This window comes from Marmota flaviventris, chromosome 2 (genome assembly GCF_047511675.1).
Source record: "Marmota flaviventris isolate mMarFla1 chromosome 2, mMarFla1.hap1, whole genome shotgun sequence".
In the NCBI taxonomy this organism is placed as follows: Eukaryota; Metazoa; Chordata; class Mammalia; order Rodentia; family Sciuridae; genus Marmota; species Marmota flaviventris.
Genome location: NC_092499.1, coordinates 143,037,946 through 143,048,263, shown reverse-complemented (window position 1 = coordinate 143,048,263; position 10,318 = coordinate 143,037,946).

Below are 10,318 nucleotides of genomic sequence, written 5' to 3'. Positions count from 1 at the left end.
CCACCTCCACGCAGATAGGCTTTCCTCAGTGCTATTCACCGCCGGTAGGAGTTTCTGGTTGTCCCGAGAAGTCCCGGACCGCGATTGGCTGATATTGAAACCTTTGGGTTTGGAGCTGAGGTGTTGCTTTTCGCCCCGCAGTGCGGACCCCTCCGGTCTAGGCAGAGGTTTCCTGGTTTCCGCAAGTCTAGGCAAGAATCATTAGCACGGAACTCTATAATGTGACGATTTCCTCTCTGAAAAGAAGCTCACGTCTCGATGTTTCTGAATTCAGATTTTTGTATTCTTTAGAGAAATAAGAGAGAGGAAAGAAAATGACTGACAGGATGATGAGCAAACAAGATGCAGGTCCATAGCTCGTTGGCAGGCAGCCATGTCCTCAAGATTTTTCTTCTAAGCAAGGAGATTTTTCTTCAGGGTCACAGTCAGGAGCAGTGGTTTTATATGGCCAGCACATCCCCTAGCCTACTGTCCCAATTAAGATACCATTTTTTGAGGGTTTATAAGCTTCCTGTGGCTCATTTGTGTGACACGACCTATTTGTATGTCCAGTGTCCTGAGACCTTAACGAATCAGTCTCTCATATTTCTAGTTAGCTGGATTCCACACTCTAGTGCAGCGTTTGTTAAAATGGTTAATTTGAACCCCAACAATCCCAATCTATCTTTTCAACCTCCCAAAAAAATTAGGCAAAAAAGCTTCATTTCCTTTCAGTGAATCTCACTTTTTGAAATTACTTCTTCCCATTTCAATCTGGAAAAAAACTAGGCAGATCACGGGAGAAAAATTAAAACATAAATTTTCCTGAAATAGGAAAAGTAAAAGATGCCTCCCCCCCGCCCCCTCTCTCTCACACACACACACACACATAATGCCAGTATTTGGAAATCTTTTCCCTATGGCAGGGTATCTAAGGGAAGAGAAATGAATGCCAGATAGATGCTTTGATTTTTAATAGTTTTTTGTTTGGTTTCCAACCAACCCCTCCCCAGGAGAGGAGACTTAGGAGTGAGAAGAACAATTCAATTCTCTTGAGACCCTGCCCCTGATTAAGACCAAAGAAGTTACATAAACATGGAGCCTAGAAACTATTCTAGCCCCTTTTAAAAGTGACACAGTCATTGTGACAAATATGGTGGTACACTCTGTAGTCTCAGCTACTCTGCAGGCTGAGACGGGGGAATCACATGAACCTAGGAGCTTAAGACCAGTCCAGCCACCAAGTAAGGTCCCATCTCAAAAACAAAAACAAATAAACAAACAAAAAAAAGTCATTAGTTGACTTGACTCAACATCAGTCACTTGTGACAGAACTAAGACTAGATTACCACTTCTTTTTGTTTTGTTTTTTGTTTTAATTAGTTACACATGACAGTACAATGATCTTGATAGATTACCACTTCATAAGGATCTTGGGTTCCATCTCCAACTCGGTCATCCATGGCAACATACTTTGAGCTCTAAGTGGGTACACACACACACACACACACACACAAATTCTTCTTCAATAGAAATTTAAGTTTTCCATTTAATTTTCATTTATACTATCTAGCTTTCAAAACAATGAACATGCAACAAGTTTTGTTTTGTTTTCGGTTTTTTTTTTCTCTGAATAGCCCAACAGAGAACACTTTATCCTCCTAATTCTTGGTGTGTCCTTGCCGTGCTTTTGTTTACTCTTTTTCTTTCCATTCTCCCCTTCTGTCATTACCTGAAATCCGTCTATGATTCTGCCTTTCCAGATCCATCACCAAGTATTTCTGTGCCAGTAAAAACAGGTCTGCCCAATCTTTTATTCAAAATAATAATGGCTGAAAAGCATTGAGTTAGCTAACTAGGTGCCAGGCATTGTTCTAAACTCTCATTGTGGATTAACTCAGTTGATCACACAACACTCCACTGAGACATGACTATTGCCCTTATGTACTATCCCTATTAGAGAACTAAGGAAAAAGGAGTTTAAGTAACTCACCCAGATTCACACTGCTGAGAAGTACTAGAGCCAGGATTGATGCTGGGGATTGAACCCAGACCCTTGTGCATGATAGGTAAATGCTTTACCACTGAGATGCAGCTATAGCCCACCCCAGTTTTCTTTCAAAAGCTATCCCTTTGCTTAAAAGGTTCACTGGAATCTTCAGTATTATGAATCTTCCAATTTTGATTGTTCCTCCCTCCTCTGCCTCATAGAGGTGTTCCACCTTCAGAATCAGGCATACCTCCAGTTAGGAGATGTCAGATCCAGTCTAACTTAATTCCCAGAACTGTACCCCCCACCCCTACCCCATTGCTGTCAATCTGTTGGCATACTTCCTACAAACAATCTGACTCTTATTTTTGCTCCCTCTTCCATTGAAGAACCCTATAGCTCAGCAGGAGAATGACTTCCTTTTATAAAGATATAATTTGGTGGCTTATTAAAACAACTTTCTTGGGCTGGGGATGTGGCTCAAGCGGTAGCGCGCTCGCCTGGCGTGCGTGCCCCCCGGGTTCGATCCTCAGCACCACATACCAACAAAGATGTGTCCGCCGAAAACTAAAAAATAAATATTAAAAAAAAAAAACTTTCTTTCCCCGAGTTTGTATCCCACACAACATCCTCTTTGAAATAGACCCTTATCTACCATATTGAAACTGTGCTTCTTATCAAAAATGACAGCCGTGGTTTCTTTTGCCATATCTATACCATGTGTTTAGCCATCCCTACTTACAGTGAGAAGAGTGCACCTGACACCTGGCAGACCAAGTCCAAAACCCCCTGCACAGTTCCTTTTCACCTGTGACATCTGCCAAAGAACCCAGAGGAACCCCTCCTTCCCCAAATTACACTGGCTTCTGTTACTGGAGCTTCTTTACAGGTAAAATTGAGGAGCCAACACTTTACCCTCAGCTCACCTAGAGGAAAGGTTCTGTGTATGCATGTGCCCTGAGTAGTCCTGTTCCTATTTAACAGTGTCCAAAAGAAATACTGGAATGGCAGGGAAATTTTCTAGAAGGACATAAGGACCTGTTTATACTGATGTTCTTAGAGACAAAGACCTCAAAGTTACCTGAAAAAGGCACTTTTCACTCTATACCCTTTTATGATTTTTTAATTTTGAACCATGTGGATATATTACCAATTTTAACTTTTTTTAAAGAAAAGAAAATAAAACTAACTGCAAATAATCTGTTGAGCTAAAAGTCAATAGTATTGGAAAGGAAGTTAACTATTCTTTAAAAAGGTCTAAATTTGTTATAGTAACACCTACAACTGTTTTTGTGTTGGTGATGGTGGTGAGGTTTTTGGTTTTAATGAAATAAAGGTCACAAAAAACTCAGAACCTGCAGAGATGTGAAAGTCCATCTCCTCAAATGTCCTTGGTTGATAACTATAAGAATTCCTGGTACAACAGCTTCCGTCCTAAATGCAACATGGCTGCACACAACTCTGTTACAGAACAGGGCTTGCCACCCACCATCCTCCCAGCTTCTCTGACCCTTCCCAGGTTTATTTCCCCCTTCTGCCCTTCTCTCCTCCACTAGCAAATAAAGAAGAGGTGAAGGCACCAGCAGACACTGCTTTTCTCCCTGCTTCTAGTCTTTTATGTCCCCCTTTGCTCCAGAAGAAGGGGTGGATCCCTTCTAGATTGTCAGACCATCCATGGAAGCGGTTGAGTGGAAATCCAGGATGACCTTGACTCAAATCAAGAACACAGTTTTCAATGTCAGACCCTTCCAGATTCTCATTCTGTTCCTCCTCTGCAATTTCTCTTACTCTTCATATTCTGTGGGACTTGCAAGCATCTATCACATCATCTGCTCCTTTAAACATAGCAATCTATTGCTTTGTTCAGGATAGATTGCACACAAGGTTGAAGCTCATTTGATATTCAAAATGTTATTTCCAAACAAAACTATTGCTCTTTGTCCATGTGCTAGGTACCTTCCCCCACTTCCAACCCCCACCAGTTCTGGGGATTGAGCCCAGGGACACTTAATCACCGAGCTACATCCTCGGCCTTTTTTTTCTCCCTTTGAGATAGGGTTTCACTAAATTGTTTAGAGCTTTGCTAAATTGCTGAGGCTGTCCCTGAATCTGCAATCCTCCTGCCTCAGCCTCCTGAGTTGCTGGGATTACAGACATGCACCCCTGTACCCAGCTCTAAAACTTATTTTTATTTACTTATTCATTCATTCATCCATTCATTTATTTGGAGCTTATATTCTAAAGGAGAAGGCCATAAATAAATAATAAACTACCAAGTTGTGAGAGTGCTATGTTGATAGGGGCCTAATTCTAGTTGAGTGGTCAGGGAAGGCTAGTCTAAGGTGGCAGCATTTAAGTTGAAACAGGAAGGACACAAAGGAGGCAGCTATGAGTATACCTATGGGTGGGGTTCAGACTAAGGCAGCAGATATATGCATGGAGCTAATTTTGCTCCATCCCAAAACTGCACTGAACAGATTTTCTTTTCTATTTCTATTTTTCTTCCTCCCTCCATTCCATCCTTTCTTTGTTTCTTTCTTTCTCTTTCTTTCTTGTGTCATAAAAATTATAAGAAAAGGAGAATAGGGGAGAAGAAAAGAGCAACACAGTTTTTTGAAGCTGGAAAACAGACAGATGAGTGGTGAATGATTTAACAGACCTGAGAAAGATGAGATCCAACCTGACTTACACTGGAAAGACCTCAAAAGCCTCGGAAACTGCCAGAATGAGGGGCCATTCAGACTGAAGATAAAGAAGAAGGCTAAAATAAGGAGAATGAGTGGAAGCAATTAGAAGCAAGTGAAGGAAATAAGAAGTTAGATTCTTAGCTGCCCTCACTAAAACAGGGGACTCACAGAGGCCAGAAGACAGTGAATGCACAGACTACAGCCATCTATCTGCCCTATTTGACTCTCAGACCACTGGCAAATTGATCTTCACTTTCCAGGTAGAAGAATGGAGGACTGTTCTCTGAGGAATCTAATGAAGCTAATAGGAAAGATCCATAGGATCTTTCACAGGAGGCTCTCCCCACAGAGGGTACAACAAGGTCACCTTTCAACGAAGCTCAGGATCGATAAAAACATCTTTTGTATGCTGCTTCAAATCCTCTCAGTCTCACCTCTTACTCTCCCACAGCTACTGTCACCTGTCAAGTCTGAAACAGGTTTGGAAGGGTAAAGCCTCACCTCAGTCCTGAATCTTCCTTACTCTCCCAAAACTTCTCTGACATTTGTGTAGGTCTGGAGAACCACTAAGAATCAGCACTTAGGTTTGTGCAACCCAGAAATTTAGGGGGAAAATGTCTAAGGGGACAGTTATGTTGTACCATCTGTGGGGAGAGCCTCCCGTGTCAGATTCATAAAATTCAGACTATCCCATTGAAGGGAGCAACGGTCACCTATACTGGAGGCCAACTGGGTAACACATCATTATATTTGTTGTCTGTCCTTTCTCATCTCCACAATCTCTCATTCCTGCTTCCTGGATCACTTCCCAAGTGAACTACCCTCATGGAACTTTGTCTTTTGTGAAAATTCTGGGTAATACACACAAGGTCCAATCCAGAACTTCCAAACAGAATTCTAGTTTATACTTTTAATCATGAACAAATCATTAAAACCAAACACTTAACTCACCTATAGACCAATGGAACAGAATAAAGAGCCCAGAAATAAATTTCTAAAGCTTTTTAAATTATGCAGCTCTTTTCTCTTTCCCTGTTTTTTTTTTCAATTTTTATTATTATTATTATTATTATGGCACTAGGAATTGAACCCAGGGGCGCTTAATGACTGAGCCACAACCCCAGACCTTTTTAGATTTTATTTAGAGACAGGGTCTCACCAAGTTGCTTAGGGCCTCACTGAATTGCTGAGGCTGGCTTTGAACACTTGATCCTGAACACTCGATCCTCCTGTCTCAGCTTTCCAGGCTGCTGGGATTACAGGCGCATGCCACCACACCTGACTCTTTTTTTTCTGGGATTAAACTCAGGGGCTCTCAACCACTGAGCCACATCCCCAGCCCTATTTTGTATTTTATTTAGAGACAGGGTCTCACTGAGTTGCTTAGCACCTCACTGTTGCTAAGGCTAGCTTTGAACTCATGATCCTCCTGCCTTAGCCTCCCAAACTGCTGAGATTATAAGCATGAGACACTGCGCCCAATAACTTTTTTATTTTTGACACAAGAAAGAAAGAGGAAGGAATAAAGGAAGAGGGAGGGAGAAATAGAAAATCTACTTAGTGCTATTTTGGGATGGAGCAAAAGTAATTGCATACAGACCATCTGCCACCTTGGTGAGACCCCACCCATGGTATACCCATGGCTTTCTCCAAATACAGTCATGATACGTGATGAAGGAATTAAGAATATACAATAAGGAAAGAATAGTCTTTTCAACATATAGTGGGAAAAACTCAGTATCCACATGAAGAAAAATGAAATTGCTAAGCATAGGCTAAGCAATTTAGCAAGACCCTGTCTCAAAATAAAAAAGACCTTTGTGTGGCTCAGTGTTAAAGTACCCCTGGGTTCAATCCCCAGTACCCCCCCCCACCAAAAAAAAAAAAAAAAAAAGGAGAGGGACAAAGAACTTGAACAGACATTTCTCCAAAGAAACATAGAAATGATCAATAGGTATACAAAAGGTACTCTATGTCATTAATTATCAGAGAAAGGCAAATCAAAGCTACAGTTTAAGATCACCTCATACCTAAAAAACCAAACATATTATATTCTAAAAAAGGAACACAAGGGCATGCTATATGTGTCTATTAACTTGACTGTGGTGATTGCATTACAGGGATTTGCATATGTCCAAACTCATTAAATTGTACACATAAATATGTACAGTTCTTTGTGTATTGATTTATACCTCAATTTTTTAAATAAATGAATAGTATATATTTTTAAGAGTCTTTAAAAATGCTTCTCATATAAGGATAAGGATCAAAGTGAGCAAGAAGGAAAAAAAGTAACTTGTAGGAAAAACAGGAGAAAAGACACCAAAAAATAATTTCTAAAAAGTATCATCAAGAACAAGGCACAGTGGTGCACCCTGTAATCCCAATGGCTTTCGAGGCTGAGGAAGGAGGATTGTGAGTTCAAAGCCAGCCTCAGCAATTTAGTAAAGCTCTAAAGAACTCAGTGAGACCCTGTCTCTAAATAAAATACAAAAAGGGCTGAGATGTGGCTCAGTTGGTTAAGCACCCCTGGTTTTCATCCCTGGTACGAAGGAAGGAAGGAAGGAAGGAAGGAAGGAAAAGTATCATCAATCCAGGAGTAGTGCACACCTGTAATCTCAGCTACTCGGAAGGCTAAAGCAGGATGACCACAAGTTCAAGGCCAGCCTGGGAAACATAGTGACACACTATCTCAAAAACAATAAAAATGAAAGGGCTGGTGATGTAGCTCAGTGGTAGAGCACCTCTGAGTTCAATTCTCAGTGTCCACCCCTTCATTTTTTAAATCAGTATTTTCAAAAAGAGACAATGTTGCACCCATACAACAAGAAAATGGTGCCACAAAAACAAATACTTCATAAAACCAAAAAGAACTCTTAGAAATAAAAAACACTATGGCATGAATGGAAAGCAATTTAAAGAATGGTAAAGTTGGAGAAAATTCACAGAAGACAAAAAAATACAGAGACAGACAAAAAGAGAGAAAATTAGAGGACCTGGTATAAAGGCTCAACATCTGAATAACAGGGTTCTAGAAAAAGGAAAAAAAAAGATAATAAATGGAAACGAATCCTCAAATAAATCAGGAAAATGATCAAGAATTAGAAACAATTTCCAGATGGAAAAGTCTAGTCAGATAACAAGATCAGCAGATGGATATAGACATTTACTGAGGCTCATTATTGTGAAATTCCAGAACACAGGGGACAAACATTCACTTGATTCTAAGTTGGAGAGAAAAAGAAAAGTACTACACAAGACCAAGAAGGAGAATAACCTCAGGCTTCTCAACAGCACCCATAGGTCAAGACTATAGAGAAGCAACTCCTTCAAAATGCTAAGGGAAAATAACTCTGAGTATGGAGTTCTATAGTTAACTACGTCATCTAGTAAATATGAGGATAGAATAAAGGCATTTTTCATGCCAGATCTCAGAAACTTTACCTCCTGTGCATGCTTTTCCAAGAAGCTACTGGAGAAAGGATTCCACAAAGGAGTAAACCAAGAAAGAGGAGGGAGTGGAAGAAAAAGGGAAACCAGAACAGAAAGCAAGCAAACAATCCCTGAGAGGATGGTGCAGGAAGATTCTAGATGTCACCTGTGCTGCAGTCAAAACTGGAACAGTATCACCCACAAGGCAGGCATGTTGGGGACAGTAGTTGCCCAAGTGTCCCTTCCCATTTTTTTCTTTACTTTTACTTGTGGGCTAAATACCCAGGTGAACTGGCCCAGATTCTAATCTGTTCATAACATTTCTTGGACAATGTATTGATAGAATTTCCTCTCTCCGCCTAAGCCTTGCTGCGTGGATCAGCTGAATAATCTTATTTCTTACTCACAGGGATTTTCTGTTTTGATCTCATCCTAGGCCAACGAAGCAGCGAAGCAGCGCACTCCCCTGACCCGAGGATGCTACCTGCTTCCTGCTGTCCTCCTGCCAATGTGCTAATGAGGCTGTACTTTATTTTCCCAGGGTTCCCTCAGAACAGTGCCCAGGAGAGGTTCTGGTAAATTCCCAGGAAGCTGAAGTCAGACTGTACCCCAAAGACTATTCTACTTGTCTTCTCCTGGGAACTTTGTCTATGACAATATTATAATATAACCCCAAGTTTGTGCTTGCTACTCAGGTTTTCAGAATGAAGTGATAATTGTTCAGGGATACCCGAACAGATGAATTTTTTAAAAATCAAGAGGTTTGATTAACTCAAATTAACTCAGAGATCAGGAAAGTGGGTAACCTCTGATGAGTAACCTGAAAATTCAGGAAAGTGATCCCCAGGGGCCTTCAAGTACAGTTAATGTTGTTTCTTTCTTAAATTATTTTGTTGATGCAAGTTGTGCCTTTTGCTGTTATCCTTTCTATATACATGCTTTATACATTCTTCAGCATGCAAAATTTTTTAATGTTAATGTAATTGTAATTTAAATTTGTTATGTGAGATTAATGATGTTTTAAAATAACAATCCAAGGTAGCCGGTAGGGGTACAGCTCAATAGTAAAGTACTTGCCTAGCATGTTTGAGGCCCTGTGATTCCCACCATAGCAAAGCAAAACAAAAAATCCAAAGAGGAGGGAAAAGCTATTAAAAAGGATCCAAGGCAGAACAAACTTGTTTTAGTATAAAACAAATAATGTTTGAGGAACAGCAGCCTGTGAGATGGGTGAACTGGGAATTATTGTCAATAGCAACACCCCTGATTTTCTCAAGGTGATTTTCAGTACAATGTTCTGCTCCCATCATGTTAGCCCAAAGCAGTTGACTATACAATGTTAAAGAGAGAACTTAAAGAAAGGAGTGGGCCAAGGGATCAAGAGGAAGAGAACACCATGAGAAATAAAGGACTAAGGTTTGTAGGGAACTGAAGTTGCACCATGAAGTGAAGGATCCCAAGACTGTATTCCATCCTGAGTCGCCCATTAAAAAACAAAAGATAGGTATTTATGACCAATGTTTCCATTGCAAATGATAGAAACTCCACCAGTTATCTAACTATTATGTAAAAAATAATCACAAAACATTTCTTAGTATGATATTTTATATGCATTGTGGCACACAATTTCTATGAGTCAGAAGTTCAAGGGTCACTCAGCTTCATGGTTCTGGCTGAGGGTCTCACTTGAGGTCACAGACAAGATGCCAGTCAGGGCTACCATTATCTGAAGGCTTGCCAGGAGACGGTCAGTCACTTTCAAGGCTGTTGGCCAGAGCCTCAGCTTCTCAAGTTGCTGAGACTACAGCTATGCACCCCTGCACCCAATTCCAAAATGCCTATAGAACTAAAGGGAACCCATTGATTGGTGTCTTAGACTATTCTCTGTTGCTATCAATGAATGCCACAAACTGGGAAACTTATAAAGAATAAAGGTGAATTTGGCATATGATACTGGAGGCTGGAAATTCCAAGATTATGGGCCTGGCGTCCTTTTGGCATTGGGTGAAGGCTTTCTTCATAACACGGCAAAAGATATCACGAAGGCAGGCAGAGAAAATGCATAGCAAACTTTCTTCCTCTTCTTATAAAGCCACTAACACACCATGGGGGTCCCCAGCCTCAAGCCCTATCTAATTCTAAGAACCTCCCAAGGGCCACACCTCCAATCCCATAACCCTGGATTTAGGGGTTAAGTTTCCAATACATGAATTTTGGGGAACACATTCAA